The sequence below is a fragment of the Myotis lucifugus genome, unplaced genomic scaffold (assembly GCF_000147115.1).
Source record: "Myotis lucifugus unplaced genomic scaffold, Myoluc2.0 scaffold_95, whole genome shotgun sequence".
Classification (NCBI taxonomy): domain Eukaryota; kingdom Metazoa; phylum Chordata; class Mammalia; order Chiroptera; family Vespertilionidae; genus Myotis; species Myotis lucifugus.
Window position 1 is genome coordinate 2,069,349 of NW_005871143.1, and position 17,795 is coordinate 2,087,143.

A 17,795-nucleotide genomic window follows, 5' to 3' on the forward strand; every position below is an offset into this window, starting at 1 on the left:
CCCAGGTGATTCTAATGTGCAGCCAAGGTTGAGAACCACTGCTCTAGATGCAGGGGTCCTCAAACTTTTTAAACAGGGGGCCAGTTCACTGTCCCTCAGATCGTTGGAGGGCCGGACTATAGTTTAAAAAAAAACTAGTTGGCTGCTAAGCAACAGGCAGCTGCGGCAAAAACACCCGGCGGGCCGGATAAATGTTTTCGGTGGGCCGCATGTGGCCTGCAGGCTGTAGTTTGAGGACCCCTGCTAGAGCAATGCTCAAGAACAGGCAGAGCATTACAAATCTATCCAGCACCCAACAAAGAAAATTTTACAATACCTGCCTCCCATAAGAAATTACCAGACAAGCAAAACAGCAAAAAGACCATATTGAGAAGGAAAATCAATCCAAACTGAACCATAAATGATATAGATGACAGAATTGTAGACAAACATATTAAAGCATCTATTATAACTTATTCCATATGTTCTGGGAGAGCAAGATAAAACATATAATAGGAGAGGCACTGAAGATACAAAGATCAAAATCTAACTTTTAAGACAGAAACAACAATCTCTATTAAAAAGTACATGTTCACAGATTTGGAATAGAAACTACTTAAAATGAAACACAAGAGGGGAAAAACAGACCAGAACAAAATGAACAGAAAGAATATCAATGAGCTGTGGGACAACTTCAAGAAGACAAATATATGTGCAACTGAAATCCCTAAAGAGGGAAAGAGGAACACCCCCCAAAAAAATATTTGCAGAAATACTGGCTCCAAACTTTCCAAAACTGATGAAATCTACAGAACTAAAATTCAGTAACTCCAAACACAAGAAACATAAAGAAAACTATACCAAGGGGCACTGCATGATAGAATATAATAAAATCTTAAGAAGTTGACTGGGGAGAATGATACTTCTTAGAGAGCTAAGAATGACAATAGACTTCCTATCAAAAAACAATGCAAACCTGGAGATAGTGGAGTGGAGCCCATCTTTACATCACTGTGCGGGGTGCTAGGGACCCTAGAATTCCATACCCAGCAAAAATATATTTTAAAAGTGAAGAAGAATTTCTTACAACTACATGTGATTCTACAGTTCTCATAAAATATAAATATGTCCTTTAAATTAGGGTGAGAAAGACCTTTATATACCTTTTCCAACATACAAAAGTTGAAAGATTGATCAAAACTCAGCAGACCTATATAGAAATGTTAAGGTCCTTCAGGTAAAAGGAAAAGGAAAATGAACCCAGAAAGACATTTAAATCTAAAAAAAAGAAAAGAAGAGCATCAGAAATGGCAACTATCTAGTTAAATAAAAAGAGCAGGCAGGGTGGACACATCTACCGTTACTTTATATTTAATTCCACAATTATTTTTTGTGATACTGAATATGTCACATAATATTCCATTCCTCAATTTTGCCCCTTCCTTATTTATTTAAGTGAAGACTCTGTTTCAGTTAAGGTAGCTTTAGAATTTAAAATTATAACAGTGATAATCCCTACTTTGTAAAACACTCAAGGTTGTAACAACAAAATAATTTGCAAAAGCCTGGTGAGTAAAGGTGTCTAAACCTAAATTAAAAGTTAAGAAAAATATATCTAAGCTGTGTACTGCTTTTTTGCTTTGAATTTGGCAATAAAAGCAAGTGCATTTAACATTAAACAATACCACTGGTGCATTTTGTTAAAGATAAATGTAAAAATTATTTAGGCTCTTCAAATTATGAAGGTTGTTCACACTGAGTAACTCCAATTTCTCACACAGCACACTGCCAAGCAAGAATCCTGTGGGGAAGGGACTATCATCCTTTCAAACCTGGAGGTATAAAAGTATTTTATATCAACACTAGAAGCCCGGTGCACAGATTCATGCACCGGTGGAGTCCCTCGGCCTAGCCTGCTCCCTCTTGCAATCCGGAACCCCTAAGGGGATGTCAGAAAGCTAGTTTCAGCCCGATCCCCACAGGCCAGGCCGAGGGACCCCACCAGTGCACGAATCCGAGCACCGGGCCTCTAGTGTGCATATAAGATGTTTGGTTAATCTCTTCCTGCCCCCCTCCTCTGAGATTCATCAGTCTGTTCCATGTTTCCATGCCTGTGTGTTGACCGTCTGCCCCCTGGTGGTCAGTGCACATCATAGCTACCAGTCGAATGGTCAAATGGTCGCTTAGGCTTTTATATATATACTAGAGGCCCGGTGCACAAAAATTTGTGCACTGGGGGGTGGGGGGGTGTCCCTCAGCTCGTCCTGTGCCCTCTCGCAGTCTGGGACCCCTAAGGAGATAATGACCTGCTGGCTTAGGCCTGCTCCCGGGTGGCAGAGGGCAGGCCCAATCCCTAGGTGCAGCCCCTGGTCGGGCTCAGGGCAGGGCCGATGGGGGAGTTGGGGCGCTGCCCCTGTCATGCACAGAGCAGGCCGATCAGGGGGTTGGGGCGCTGCCCCCTGTCATGCACAGAGCAGGGCCCATCAGGGGGGTTGGGGCTTCCGTACCCTGTCACACACAGAGCAGGGCTGATTCAGGGGGCTGAGAAGCTCCCCCCCTGTCACACACAGAGAAGGGCCGATCAGGGGGTTGAAGAGCTCCCCCCTGTCACACACAGATCAGGGCGGATCAGGGGCTTGGGGCGCTGCCCCCTGTCACGCACAGAACAGGGCCCATCAGGGGATTGAGGAGCTCCCCCCTGTCACACACAGAGTAGGGCCGATAGGGGAGTTGGGGCACCGCCCCCTGTCACACACAGAGCAGGGCGGATCAGGGGGTCGGGGCGCCGCCCTCTATCACCCACAGAGCAGGGCTGATCAGGGGGTTGGGGCGCTGCCACTGTCACACTCAGGGCAGGGCCAATGGGGAGGTTATGGCTCTACCCCGTCACACACAGAGCAGGGCCCGTGGGGAGGGGTGAGTAGGGGCGCCGCACCCTGTCACACACAGAGCAGGGCCGATCAGGGGGTTGGGGCGCCGCCACTGTCACACTCAGGGCAGGGCCGATGGGGAGGTTATGGCTCTACCCCGTCACACACAGAGCAGGGCCCATGGGGGGAGGGGGTTTGAGGCGCCGTCCTCTATTACCCACAGAGCAGGGCCGATCAGGGGGTTGGGGCGCTGCACCCTGTCACACACAGAGCCGCAGGGTGATCAGGGGGTTGGGGCGCCGCACTCTGTCACACACAGAGAAGGGCAATCAGGGGGTTGGGGCGCTGCACTCTGTCACACACAGAGCCCAGGGTGATCAGGGGGTTTGGGCGCTGCCACCTGTCACGCTGATCCCGGTGCCAGGAGGCCTCTCGGCTCCGCTGATCCCAGTGCTGCGAGGCATATTACCCTTTTACTATATAGAATAGAGGCCTGGTGCACAGGTGGGGGCTGGCTGGATTGCCCTGAAGGGTGTCCTGGATCAGGGTGGGGGTCCCCACTGGGGTGCCTGGCCAGTCTGGGTGAGGGGCTGAGGGCCGTTTTCAGGCTGGCGGGTGACTGAAGCTCCCAACCGCTCCTTTTTTTCTTTTTTTTTTTTTTTATTCTGGGCCAGCTTTAGCTCTGAGGCCTTGGCTGCTGAAAGCAGGTTTCTGGCCTTTGTTTACCTTCTGTATTTGATACAATGTTGCGGTCCGGCTGGCTGAAGCCCGGCTGACTAAAGCAGGTTTCTGGGGGTTTGTTTAGCTTCTATATTTGCAACATAGTTGCTTACAGTTGCAGCTGAGAGGCCAGCAAGTCAGGCGGGGAACGTTGGAGTCCGCTGTCACTGGAGCAAGCAAGCCTCCCTGTTCACTTCAGTGCATGGCTGCCGGCCGCCATCTTGGCTGGCAGTTAATTTGCATATCACCCTGATTAGACAATGGGAAGGGTAGCGGATGTACGGCTAATTACCATGTTTCTCTTTTATTAGATAGGACTAGAAGCCCGGTGCACAAAAATTTGTGCACTGGCGGGGGAGGGGGGGAGGGAGGGGGTGTCCCTCAGCCCCACTTGTGCCCTCTCACAGTTATCGGGAGATAACTACCTGCTGGCTTAGGCCCGCTCCCCGGGTGGCAGATGGCAGGCCCGATCCCTCGGTGCCTACCCCGCCTCCCCGGGTCGCGCACACGGCAGGGCCGATCCAGGGGTTGGGGCGCCGCCCCAGGTTGGGTTGCACATGGGACGCCCTGGGCGGGTCGCACACGGGACGCCTGGGCGGGCCGGCGGATCGCTGCTGCCCCGCCTGGCCGCCCCAGGTCGGGTCATACACGGGATGCCCGGATGGAGGCCGGGCGGGCTGGCTGATCGCTGCTGCACCGCCTGGCAGCCCCGGGTCGGGTCGCACACGAACGCCCGCCACCCTGGGTCACAGATAGCAGGCCTGGATGGCGGCAGGGCAGTCGGGATGGTGATGCCCCGCCCCACCGCCCCGGGTTGCAAATAGCAGGCCCAGATGGCGGCGGGACAGGTGGGATGGCGCTGTCCTGCCCTGCCTGCAGTATGCAAATTAGCCGCCATCTCTGTTGGCGGTTAATTTGCATATTGCGCTGATTAGCCAATGGGAGGCATAGCGAAGGTACAGTCAATTACCATGTTTGTCTATTATTAGATAGGATACTAAAGACAGGGAGCACGAAATTTGTGCAGGGGGGGGACCCTTCAGCCCGGCCTGTACCCTCTCATAATCTGGGACCTTTTAGGGGATGTACAACTGCCGGTTTAGGCCCAATCTGATCCCTGAGGATTGGGCCTAAACCGGCAGTCGGACATCCCTCTCGCAATCTGGGACCGCTGGTTCCTAACTGCTCGCCTGCCTGCCTGATTGCCCCTAACCACTCTGCCTGCCCGCCTGATCACCCCTAACTGCTCGCCTGTCTGCCTGATCACTCCTAACTGCTCCCTGGAGGGCAGGGACAGCATGGGCAAGGGGCGGTGGTGTTCTGCACTTTCCAACCAGGAATGTTTTAAGAGGCAGTCTCCAAAAACTTGAACTGGAAAACCTAAAAGTAGAGTGCCCAGATTTCAGGCATCAGGTGCTATTAGCAGGATTTCTATCCCAATTAAACTATAATTCTGAGCTCTCAACAGTCTGGACAAACTGCCCTTCACTATCTCCAAAGTTTCTTATTCGTCACTATCCCATTTTCCTCCGCTTCAAACCAAGGTAACAAACGAAACCTTTAATTCTGATCTTCCTCACGCAAGGGAACAGCAAACCTCAATCGAAATAATTTCCTGCCAGAAGTCACATCCAAATACTGCAAGACAGGACTATAGGGCTGACTATGTACTTGCACGTAACAGGCTACCACGTTCTAGTGGTAGGCACCCAGGCGTCCTCCACAATCCCACAATCCTCTGGTCGCATACTTCCGGTTTTTCTAGCTCCTCCTTAAGTGGTGTTTCCTTCGGTTGCATTGCAACATCCAGGGCCTCTATTTGGAGAGGATTTTTCTGTTCTTTGACATTGATAGCTGTTTACTATTTGGAATCAGTGAAGTTTCGGGAGTACTGCCACTGCCATGAACATGTCGGTCCCAAGCACACTCATGAAACAACCTCCCATTCAGTCCATGGCTGTCACCGTTTCCCTTCGCAATGAGAAAGGTACTGTGCTGAGCCATTTTCCACTCGGATCTTCCTCTTCCTTCCCCAGCACACTCCAAACCTACTCCAGGCCGACCACCACAATGCCACAGACCCTTAAGACCTTCCCCCCTATTTCTTTGACTTTCCCCCATCAAATTTGCACCCTACTGCATTGCCTAGGGGCGCCCCTAACCACTCCCTGGGGGGTGGGCCAGCCTGGGCAAGGGGCCATGGTGTTCTGGTCTCTGGTCATTCTGGTCGTTCCACCGTTTCAGTTGCTGGGTTTTTATTATATAGGATAGTGACAGAGAACAGAAATAATCAGGAAAACATTTACATAGGCAATTCACCTGAGGGGGAAAAATACCTGTTAAAAGCCTAGGAAAATTCTCATTGTCTTCGTGTAATCATATCCAGAAACTAAACTGCACTAAGTCATGGCATCCTCACTCTTAATACAATTCACATTCGAAATCCAGTCTACTGGAAGAGGACTACCTTAGAACTCAATAAATTTTATACTATAAAAAGCCTAACTAAAATATATCAGGTCTTCTGTTTATTTAACAAAAAGAAAAGTTATGTCCTTGCAGAGGCATAGTCTGCACTTTCTACTCTCTCAACCTCATCTCACTTCTGCCTGCTCTGTGCAAGCAAATACCTGGTCACACCAAGCTTTGAGAAGGAAATTTCACACTATACAACCACAAAGATCCTTCCTGTGACTCAATAACTTCCAAAGAGGGACACACACCCACACTTTTCCATCTGCCCACAGATGGCTGCTGACGGTGATGCCATGGAGGGAAGATAGAAATCACAATTTATAAAATCAAAATCCCTGTAAACCACGTTTGCAAAGTCTCCGATGAATGTGCATATTCACATGTAGCAATTCATGTGCCACATACACTGATGACAGTTAATAATATCTAGCACACAGTACTTATTATACACTTGAGTGCTCTTTGTGAATTAACGTGTTCAGCACAAAATACCACCATGAGGTGATTATTATTATCATAGACATTATACAGGTGATAAAACTGAGTCCCAGTGATGGTATAGAACCTGCCCAAGAGCATATAACAAGCAGATGGTTGAACCACATGTCTAGCTCCAGCCCATACTCTTAACCATTGTGCCACATACAAGGTCCTCATGACAAGTCCTTAAGAAAGACCACTCTCTTTACATTTTTCCTTTCTATTTTCCTCCATCTACCCAAAAATAAAATAAAATACACAGTTCATATTTGAGTGGTCAATTCAAATGACCCCTTTGTGGACCTCGCATTTTGGATCTTCACTTACTTGCACCTAAAAATATACCATCACCAATTTCTTTGTACAACACCTTCCTTTCCATCAGCTAAACAGATAACCTCTATCTCCTCTAAACATTGCAGAGTCTCTCAGTCAGGCCACACCTGACAGACAAAATCTGTCCACTCTGTTTCCTGAAAATACTCATATACTTCTTGCAGGAAATACAAATTTTACAACCATTAAGTTTATCAGGATAGGCAATATAAGGTAGGGAGGAGGGTAAGGAGCTTAGGTAGGCATGGCCATCCTATGAAAGGCTGCAAGTCTATAGTTTCCATTCTAAACATTAAAAACTACATTACAATTTTTAAAATTATTTTAAACACCTACCACAATGATAAAAAAAAAAAAAAAGGAAAGGAAAGGAAAACCAACACCTAGGAGTTCCCACCACACTAAGTCCTTCAGCTCTTCAATGGCTGGGCAGCCATGTACATCAAACAGGCAAAGAACTTCTAGAGAGAGAGTGGCTTTTCCTTTTACAAAGAGTGACTTTAGCCCTAGCTGGTTTGTCTCAATGAACAGAACGTCAGCGCGCGGACTGAAGGGTCTCGGGTTCGATTCAGGTCAAGGGCATGTACTTTGATTGCAGGCTCAATCCCCAGCCTGGGTCGGGCAAGCAACCAATCAATATATCTCTGTCACATCGATGTTTCTCTATTTCTCCCTCTTCCTTCCACTCTCTGAAATTCAATGGAGGAAATATCATCAAGTGAGGATTAACAGGGGGGTAGGGGGAGGAGGGAGGGAGGGAGGGAGGGAGGGAGAGAGAGAGAGAGAGAGAGAGAGAGAGAGAGAGAGAGAGAGAGAGACGGACTTTAGATGATGACTTTTTAATGGCTAGGCAAAATAATACCTTTTATTTTTAATTCTGTCAAGGAAAATAATTCCTATAATCTCTGGATTCTACTGTTTCCTATGTGCCAAAAAGCTTCCCAACTTCATTTAAAACCAAAGGCAAAACATAGCATAGGGGGTTTCCTGTAGAAAAATAACACCTTGTACACACATTTTCTAACTGAAGACTTAAAAAGCATCATCAGCAAATGGAATTGTTACCATTTATAGGTTGGAAACTCAGGGCATGGTTGAACTAAGGCTGGCATAATCTACACCACAGACTAACTTTTCTTAAGGAAGTCACACATATAAATTCCTTTCTTTCCCTTTCCCCACAAGACAAAACATATATTAACTGCTATTCCTAAAACCAAGTATCTATAAAGAGTAATTAACTGAACAAGAAGAGCTAGCAATTTTTATCATTCCCAAAATGTACAGACTGCTTTTTTCAAAGCAAATATATAAATCATGACCTTGGATTTTTACAATTCAATGTATGATGTATAAATGACAACAGTGAATGCAAACAGTCAATCATAAAACCTGCTCTTCCAATGTATTTGTGAGGGTTAGGGAATTTTAGACACAAGGTTAAAATTGGATCTAGACCACAATCCACCCTAAACTTAAAGTAACATTTTGAAATAACCACTAGTTACTCTGGACTTGACTCCTTGGAGGCAGAGATGACACACACAGTCAAGTATAAGAAAAGATACAATCTTTGTAAAATGAAGGGGAGCTTTGCAATCTGAATATTTAAAGGGTATGCTGCAAGAATCTTTAAAACATACAATACTTGACTATTTAGTCAGGGGCAATGACTGCTTTTCCCTTAGGTTGTAACATAAAATAATGACAACAACCAACACAATAGCCATCTGCTGTGAATGAATCAAAATTATACCTATTTTTTTGTCATATTGGCAAAAAGTATATTTTTTAGTGTGCCACAGAATTTTAGCAATTAGTTTATGAGTGCCATGGGATGAAAAGGAAGAAAATTCCTGCAGTATACTAACAAAACCCCAAGAATTCAGGTTCCAGTTCACACATTCTGCCTTAGACGACAGGGTTCCTAAATATTTACATTAACTACCAATGGGGGGGGGGGGGGGGGAAGAGCAGAAAAAGTATTAAAAGTTATTATTTTGTAGTTATTACATATCTGGCAACATTGTGAAATGTATGCCCCTAACTTCCCCACCTGTTGATCAATTACACAGCCCTCCACCTGTAATACAGGCTACCACAGACCAGCCCTAAACCTAGCCTGACTGGTCAACCGTCCATCTACAGTAAGTCCCTGGTGGATTTCACTAGTAGAGTGTGGTCACAACCAAATAAAATGCTGCTATGAGTCTTCAGTTCAGTAAAACAAGATGTTTAGCACATTAAAAATTAGAGTAGATTAGCAATAATGAAATTTGCCTTAAGTTCACCCTGAACTAAGGTGCTCTTTTCCACTGGCCTGGAAAATTAAAGCTACATGCTGTGCACACAGCTGTCACACCACACCAGTGTACCATGCAAAGAGGAAGCCAGCAGCACGGTCATCTGAGAAAGGAGCCAGGGACAAAGGACCCCTTCAAGAGAATGTTGCCTGTTGATCTTCATCATCAAGCTCCCACGCTGCCCGGGTCTTACCAGAGGTGAGGGTGATGGACAAGTTACACAACACAGCTAAAGGACTGGGTGCTGTCACTTCCAACCGCACAGTCATAGAATTTTGCTCCACAAACAGAGATGAAAGATGATGCCAGATGTATGACGATACACAATGTTTGGAAGCTTGGATAACATTACACATTCCAATATATATTTACTGGTGTGGTTTAGCACATCCTGAGCTCCCCCTCTCTAGTGACAATGCAGTTCTCAAATTGAGGCAGAGCAATATGTTAGACACTCACCCAAGTGTCCTTAAAAAGAGTAGTATACAAATTCCAGTACACTGGCAGAGATACTTCTTATTCATGCTTGCTAACTGAACAACAAATCCAGTGATATCCAAGACACAGTGCTGATGATTACAAGAAAATTGAGGATAGAACTTAATACAGGCGCTGTATCATGGAACTTTTTAAACAAAGACACTCCATGTTGGCGAAAAATAAACTAACACTTGTGCGATGCACCTCATATTTCAGATCCAAAGTACAGTTCGGTTAAGGATTTCAAATATCTACACATGGCTAAAATCCTTTTGATTTTCCACCATACTCAGTTCTTCATTAGATATAAACATCTAGATAGTTTCCAAAATGTAACTATAATTCTGTAGAAAGAGTAAACAGAAAGGACCAGATCAAGGAAATTTTCCTCCTTTCCCCAACCTCTCAAACTAACAGATTCTAAGAAAATGTCATTAATCTAGTCATCCAGGAAAACTTTAAGTATGTGAACGGAAAAGAAATAAAATGAAATATAAATTCTAAATGATAAAAGGGGGGACACAACACATAAGATATGAAATAAAGCAGATAACTACCAAAAGGGTTTCTAAAACACCCAATTAAAAGCATCTACACTAATAAAAGAGAAAGATGCAAATTGACCGTACCTTTGTGACACCCATCAGCCAATCAGGAATGAGTATGCAAATTAACCCAACGAAGATGATGGGTTAATTTGCATACACAGGCGCCAAGTGGCTGGGGGTGGGGCGGGACCTTGCATCATCACCATGGCAACAATGCAGGCGTTCCGCACTGCCCCAGCCACTCCGGGCCTCTGGGCAGCATGGGAAGGTGGAAAGGTGGCTCTGGGCCTGAATGAAGCTGGAAAGGCGGCTCTGGCCAGAGCGAAGGCAGTGCCGGCAGCCAGGGGGAAGGAGGCCCATTCTTGCACGAATCTTCATGCATCGGGCCTCTAGTCATTATATAATGTAACTGCCATTGTTTGACCATGAAACCACAAACTCTTAGCTACACAGCTAACTTCCTTATCCAACCATCTTAAGTTTATTTTTAAAAGTAATTAAAAAAAAAAAAAAAGAAAACTGCTGGTAAACTCAAAGTTTTAAGAACCTATTCCACAACTACTAACCTGATTAAACATCATATGGATTTTGCTTTCCAGATGAGGGGGGGAAATTTTCAGACACACATTTAATTCTTCAAATTCTTAGAAACATTTCTGTACAGGAATGGCAAAATACCATCTAATATACTCAAGAAATACTACTGATAAAAATCTATTAAAATGAACACAAGACAGGTCCGGCTGGCATGGCTCAGTGGTTGAGCATCAACCTATGAACCAGGAGGTCACGGTTTGATTCCCCATCAGGGGTCATGCGTGGGTTGTGGGCTTGATCCCCAGTAGGGGGTGTGCAGAAGGCAGCTAATCAGTGATTCTCTCTCATCATTGATGTTTCTATCCCTCTCTCTCTCTCCCTTCCTCTCTAAAATCAATAAAAATAAATATATTTTTTTAAATGAATACAAGAATTACACATTGGTGACTCTGGCCAATTTTTATGACAATAACATGTTTTATTTGGCCCATACCATTTTTTTGTGTATTTATTTTTAGATATAATTAGTGGACTATCTTTTGAAACCAGGACATTTAATATAAAAATTCAGAACTCTGACTCCTCTATGAAAAATCAGGAGATTGCATGAATGGGCCCAAGTTTGTTTCCATGTGGCAAAAACTGGCACCTAGTTTGCAGTCCCTGATTTAAGGCACCAATACTTTCAGCCTTGGGTACTAACCTTTTCCTCGACGGCCCTTCTTCAAAATCTGAAGAACTAACATCGTTGCTAGTAGAGGACACTTGGGATGCATCATCCTTCTCATTCTCTGACTGTTCTGATGCTGGTCCTAATCCCTTAGACTGGCCATTACCAAGGAGCCCTACAGGTGAGAAAAGGGGACAAACACTTAAACACATGACATCAGGAAGCAGCACTTTACCACAGTTAACCCTACACAATGACTTGTGATGGATAGAAAAGAACTTAAAGGCACATATCTCTTTTGAATGGGGAGAAAAAAAATCATACCTCATCTACTTTGAACCTTTTACAGGAGTGAATGCCTAACAAATAAACAATTGTAATAGTAAAAAAATTCAAGCAGAAAATTTTAATTATAATAATATACTGAAGGGTTCTTTTTTAAGTACATAAATATTTTTTGGGCTGGGGGTGGAAGAGAAGAAAGGCATCTGAAGTATTACCAATTCAAACTAGTTAATCTTCAAGGGCTAAATATTTACTCTAGAAATACTGAAGTCCTTTTTGGATTTCCCTTCAGGGACTAGTACCTGCCATATAAGAAAAAATGTCATTACTTTTTAGCCATATCTTAGTTATTAACTAGAAATCCTACTACCCAACTTCCTCTTCATAGCAATCCATTATATTAGACAGTCACGGTATTTGCCTTCGACTGTCTTAAAGGATCAGGACTATCTATGACTACATTTATAGCACCATGTAGAAGAGGGAGTCATGGAGGCCCAACATGTGTAACTATACTGGAGAAAGTTCCTAGGGAAGGGTTATGCCAGGTAATATGGAAGTATTTAGCAAGCAGTAAGGCCACATTAATGAGTGACAGTTGAATAAAAGCCTGATGGGTATTCTAGCATTCAGATGTCCTTGCATCTAAGGTTCTTGATACAACTTATTCTACCCATGGGGAAGCTAGTACCAACAAAAATGTCCACAGCGACTGACCCCCAATTTCACAGTCTAGTCACCAGCCTCAGGGACATCAGCAGGAATGCTAGCACAGTATCTGTAAAATAGTCATGGTACTTGTCTTTTAAACGAAGCCAAATGTGCTGGGTGACCCCTTGATTTTGGTTCTTCTAAATGTTCCACCAATTTGGTATGCACTTAATTCACTGTATTAGATCCCTTTTTGGTTGAAAGAGTGGTTTCTGTTATTTGCACTAAACACTATGTCAGTGATGTCGAACCTTTTGAGCTCAGCGTGTCAGCATTTTGAAAAACCCTAACTTAACTCTGGTGCCGTGTCACATATAGAAATTTTTTGATATTTGCAACCATAGTAAAACAAAGATTTATATTTTTGATATTTATTTTATATATTTAAATGCCATTTAACAAAGAAAAATCAACCAAAAAAATGAGTTCGCATGTCACCTCTGACACACGTGTCATAGGTTCGCCATCACTGCACTATGTAGATTACAGTATCCTATATATTGGTTAAAATTTTCTGAAAGAACATTGTACACTGCAACAAAGCCCTGGGGCTTGACCTGTTTATGCATGCATTTCTTCAGTTATCTACTTTTACATCATTTCAGAGTTATCTGTAATAACATGAGGTTGGAAATCTAATTCAGTGCAGTAAATACAATCCTGTGGCTGTTACTGAGACATGTGGCTTTGGGAGTCATGAATACAATATGGAAATGAAAATGTATACAACTTCCCAAAGAAAGAGAAATGTGGGGAGTTTGCACTGAGGCAAAAAAGGGACATAACTGTATATAAATCTATGAATCTAAGGGTAGAACTGTGGCTGGTGTTTCAAAGATTAGAGTAGTGGCCATTACAATGGCCACTACTGAACATATGAAACATGGCTAGCATGGATGAGGAAATACATTTTCATTATTAATTTAAAACAGTGTAACTAGCATTTGATTAATAATGTCATATTAATTCTTGACATATTTTGCATATATTACGTCAAATATACTAAAATTAATCTTACCTGCTTTTTAAAAAAATTTTAATGTAGCTCTAGAAAACTAAAACTACATATGTGGGTTGACATTACGCCTTTATATATCAACACTAAATTAAAGCACTTTAGTAACATCACATTGTGGGTAGGAGGGATGCCAGCCCACCCAAACAGCCCACCCAAACAGTAGGAAGATACAGATAACTGACTTAGGAAACTGGCCAGGGACATAATATGTCGCATATGTAAAAAAAAAAAAAAAAAAAGACAAGATGAATGAATTGCCACACTTGAAAAGTATGGAAAATTCATAGTAAAAATTCACCATATGTAAAATTAATAAGAAAAAAAGCAGATATGCATCTAAATATGTGTACTCTTGGTTGAGTTCCAATTTTTTCAATAGTACATAAAGAAGAAGAAAGCAGGAAAGAAAGGAGGGAATATATATTCATCCATTCATTTTCTTAACACCCCCCATATATGCCAGGGATACAGGCATCCCAAACAAAATCTAAATTCCAATGAGAGGAGATAGATGGACAAGTATACATGGTTGTACCAGTTAGTAGTATGAGCAAAGAAGAAACTTTGCACTTATAGGGCAAAAAAAAGTGATAGGGGAGGGCAATGAATATGAATCAGTGGAGCCAGCAAGCAAGCTTGCAATAAATACCTGCAATAAATACCAGCATAAGAAGAGCAAAGCTGGAATTTGCAATATGCCTAAAAGCAAAACAGAAACCAGTGTGACAGTGGTGGTGAAGGAGGAGTAAAAAGAAGTGATGTGTTTTGTGTGTGTGTGTGTGTGTGTGTGTGTGTGTGTGTGTGTGGTGTTTTGTTGTTTTTTGTTGGTTTTTTGAATCTCAATTTTCTATCTTTTTATTGTTGACACTATTACAGATGTCGCCCATTTTCCCTCCCCTTTGCCCCCTCCACTCAACCTCCACAGTCCGCCCCCCACCAGGCGCGTTCACAACAATATTATCTATGTCCATGGCTATGCATACATGTTCTCTGGTTAATTTCTTCCCGTCCCCTCCACCTTCCTCCCCTTGGAGATCTATGTGTCCATTCTATTCATCCATGCCTCTGGTGCTGTTTTATGCATCAGGGAAAAGAAAGAAAAGAGAGAGAGGAGAGGGAGGGAGGGAAAGGGAGAGGGAGAGAGGGAGGGAGGGAGGGAGGGAGGGAGGGAGGGAGGGAGGGAGGGAAGGGGAGAGGGAAGGAGGGAGGGACGAGTGGTTTTGAAAATATATCTGGATCAAGGGGGAAATAAGGAAGAACTAGATGCTGCTAGGTGAATGTGGGGAAGAAATGCTGCCTTACCCTTAGACCTTAAGTATTTGCTGAGTGAGGAAGCAGCAAATGAGTGAATGACTTAGCAGAGCTATACACTTGTCCTTCTAACAAGAATAATCTCAGTAGATTGTAGACAGTAGTAGTGATTCTCAAACTTGAGCAAGAGTAAAAATCACCTGGAGAGCTTTGTCAAACAGTCCCCTAGGCCTCAACCCCAGTTATGCTATTCTAACAAATTCCCAACTGGCGCTGATGTTGCTTTGGCTGGTCCAGGAACTACCTTTTGAGAACCACTATTGTAGGAGAAAACAAGGTTCAAACCGGTAAGAGACCTGGTTGCCTTAAAATACTATAAAGCTCTAGGCAAGTGTGAATTAAGTCCCAGGAAACCAATTATACTGCACAAACTATGACCATACAACTCACAGTTGTAAGAAACATGCCTCTGATTTACCTTCATGGAAAAGAAACAGCATGTGGCCAGGCTGCTGCAGAATTTCCCCAGAGCAAACAGAATGTGGGGGTGGGGAGAGAGGATGAGAGTTATTAATGTGGCTGATAGTCCTAGGAAGATTCCTAGGGCCTAGAGACAAAGGGAGGCAGAGGCAACTAGAGAAGGCCCCAGCGCATTTTTTTAAATAACCCAATGGGAGACAGCAAGACCTAGGCGACCTATTAGGAAACAGGTGACCAAATAGTCCTCAGCCAATGAGGAACTGGAGGGGGGTCTAAATAATAGGCTATGTTCCTTGCCCCACTTGTGATCCTGTAAAATGGGTGCACACTCAAGAGTATTATTAAAAGTCTCATTTTTGCCATGCTTCTGTTTCCTAGTCCATCATTTGAAATTTGGACAGGTGAGCCATTTCTCACACAGTGAGGCACCCAGTTCCAAAGTTCTGTATGGGCATTCTGCCACCTTTTATCACTAATTTGTGAAGTGAAAAAAAGATTGCTTACAAAACCTATCACAGAGCTATAAGAGTCAGCTAATGACAAATACAGACTTTTAATAAGTAACAGGCTGGGAAAGGTGTTCATATCCAAGAGGCTTCAGTGTAAAAAGGCATATTATGTTTCTTCCCTTCAAAAAATCAAATGTCCAAGCACAAATGCAGGGAAACTGGACTATAATATTTTTGATGAAAAATGGGGAATTTTAATGGACTGTATGTGAGCTCATTGTGAGGCAAACAGATGAGGATGATCTGAAATACTAAGGCAAGACTGGGCTACATTAAAAGAAATAAAAGTAGTGGGTCCATTGTTCTGAAGCCCTTACCAGGCTAATCTCTTCAAAGAGCTCCAAAATTTTCCCCATTCCAAGGATTAACAATGACTGATTACCTCAAGTACAAGAGAGGTAGCTTGTGGACTGACTTTCCAGAATAGGAAAATGGGGCCTAAGCCAGGAAATTGATTGCCTGTTATGCAAATTGAAGGACCTTTGCTTTTCTGAGCTTTTATAGGAGGAGGGGTGGATGGGGAGAGACTGACTAGTTCTGCATATGAATGACTTTTTCAATTTGACATACCATCCTGTGTTATGTCAGCACAAAGAACAGTCACATTTATTTTTAGTCTACATGGTTGGATAAACCTGGGCTTTTTCTTTTGTACACACCTATACACAGACAGACAGACAGACACACACACACACACACACACACACACACACACACCCTTTTAACATCTCCAGTATACTGACTACCCCTTTCATTTTGAATGTTTTCATCCAAATCCTACTGCCTGTCCAATCCAAAAGAGCCAGGTCAGCAAGATGGGATATGATGCCACAGGGCAGAATACCCATCATTATAATATTAGATGAGCTAATAGGTGCTGCCTTTTCCTCCCCCTAACAAAGCCCTACCAACAATTTTTTAAATTATTATTGTTAGTAAATGAGAAACGATGAAAAGGCATCCCCTCCTCCTTCAAACACAAATTGATTTTATTTTCCCAAACCCCTCCCCCAGCCTACACAAACCTTTGTTGGGGAGAGGAGGTTAAATAGAGGAAACTGAATGGCCCAAGGATTCAGTCTCCCCACATTAGCATTTGTTCTCCTCTATTAATATTCAGTAGGTTGAACTTAAATTAAACCGCGTCTATTGTCTTTGACAAAAGCAATAAATATGAGCTGAAAATTCCAAATCACGCAGTAAAGGCAGCCTGGGGACTGCCTGTAACCTCAGCCAGTCACCATCAGCTGACAGGAGCGGCACGTCACAGGCCTGAAACCAAGCATCCACCACAATGGCAGTGCCCGTTCTCTCAAACTGAGAACCCCAAGGAAATCAGATACAACAGAACCCTGCCATCAGATTCAGGAACTTTTCATCCCATCTTCCAAATCATCGAGAAATGAAAAGATAGAAGGCCACACACTAAAACCATCTTCTTTCTACGCCTAGAACAGCAGCAGCAAAGGGGAGTAAGAATTCCTGTTCTTGATCTCCCTTTTGCCTTAACGTAAAAGGGGTTGGGAAAATTGAAACATAAAGGAGGCCAGATTCCTTAGCTGAAGGAATTTCAACTAAGCAACTGATGAGAGACACAGATTTCAGAACACAAACACTCATAGAGAAGGTAATTCTTTACTAATATCTGAAAAAAGAACTAGAATGTATGTATAGTCCTTGTAATTTTATTATGTTTTAGACACAAAGACGTTTCACTAGTCCTCTCATTAGCTACATGTTCATTACAATATAAAACCCAAGAAAAATCTAATGCTTCTATTTCACAAAAGCAATGCTTAAAGAAGGGTTAAAGAAAAAAGAAAAACAAGGAGACTTTGAAGCTGTTCTGAGCTTCCAAAACATCTGGAGCACATCAGACGTATTACCATATTAGGGAGAGTCAATGGATTTGGCTTTGTTGTAGGAGGGATGCACAAAAGGTAATTCTGTATTATAGAGCCAATGCCCGTCTGTCACCCTGTCACTGTGAGACAAGGTATCACATTACATATTAAACAGTCAAGCATCCAAAGAGAGCTTTCGTTTCAGCAGCTGTGTGTGCTTGAGTGTGTGTGTTGGGGGATGGGGTTGGCTGCAGCCCTCTTAGTTGAGAGAAAAATTATAAAAGCAGCCCCCTTGGTTG

General features: G+C 43.4%; 1 protein-coding gene across 1 annotated transcript in view; it reads right to left on the reverse strand.

Moving 5' to 3' along the window:
• Positions 1 to 17,795, reverse strand: part of JARID2 (jumonji and AT-rich interaction domain containing 2) — a 151,754-nt gene that overhangs the window by 105,863 nt on the left and 28,096 nt on the right. Inside the window, exon 2 of the mRNA XM_023756478.1 lies at positions 11,432 to 11,573. The gene's annotated coding sequence lies outside the window, so the exon portion shown is untranslated. The remainder of the gene's footprint in view (positions 1 to 11,431; positions 11,574 to 17,795) is intronic.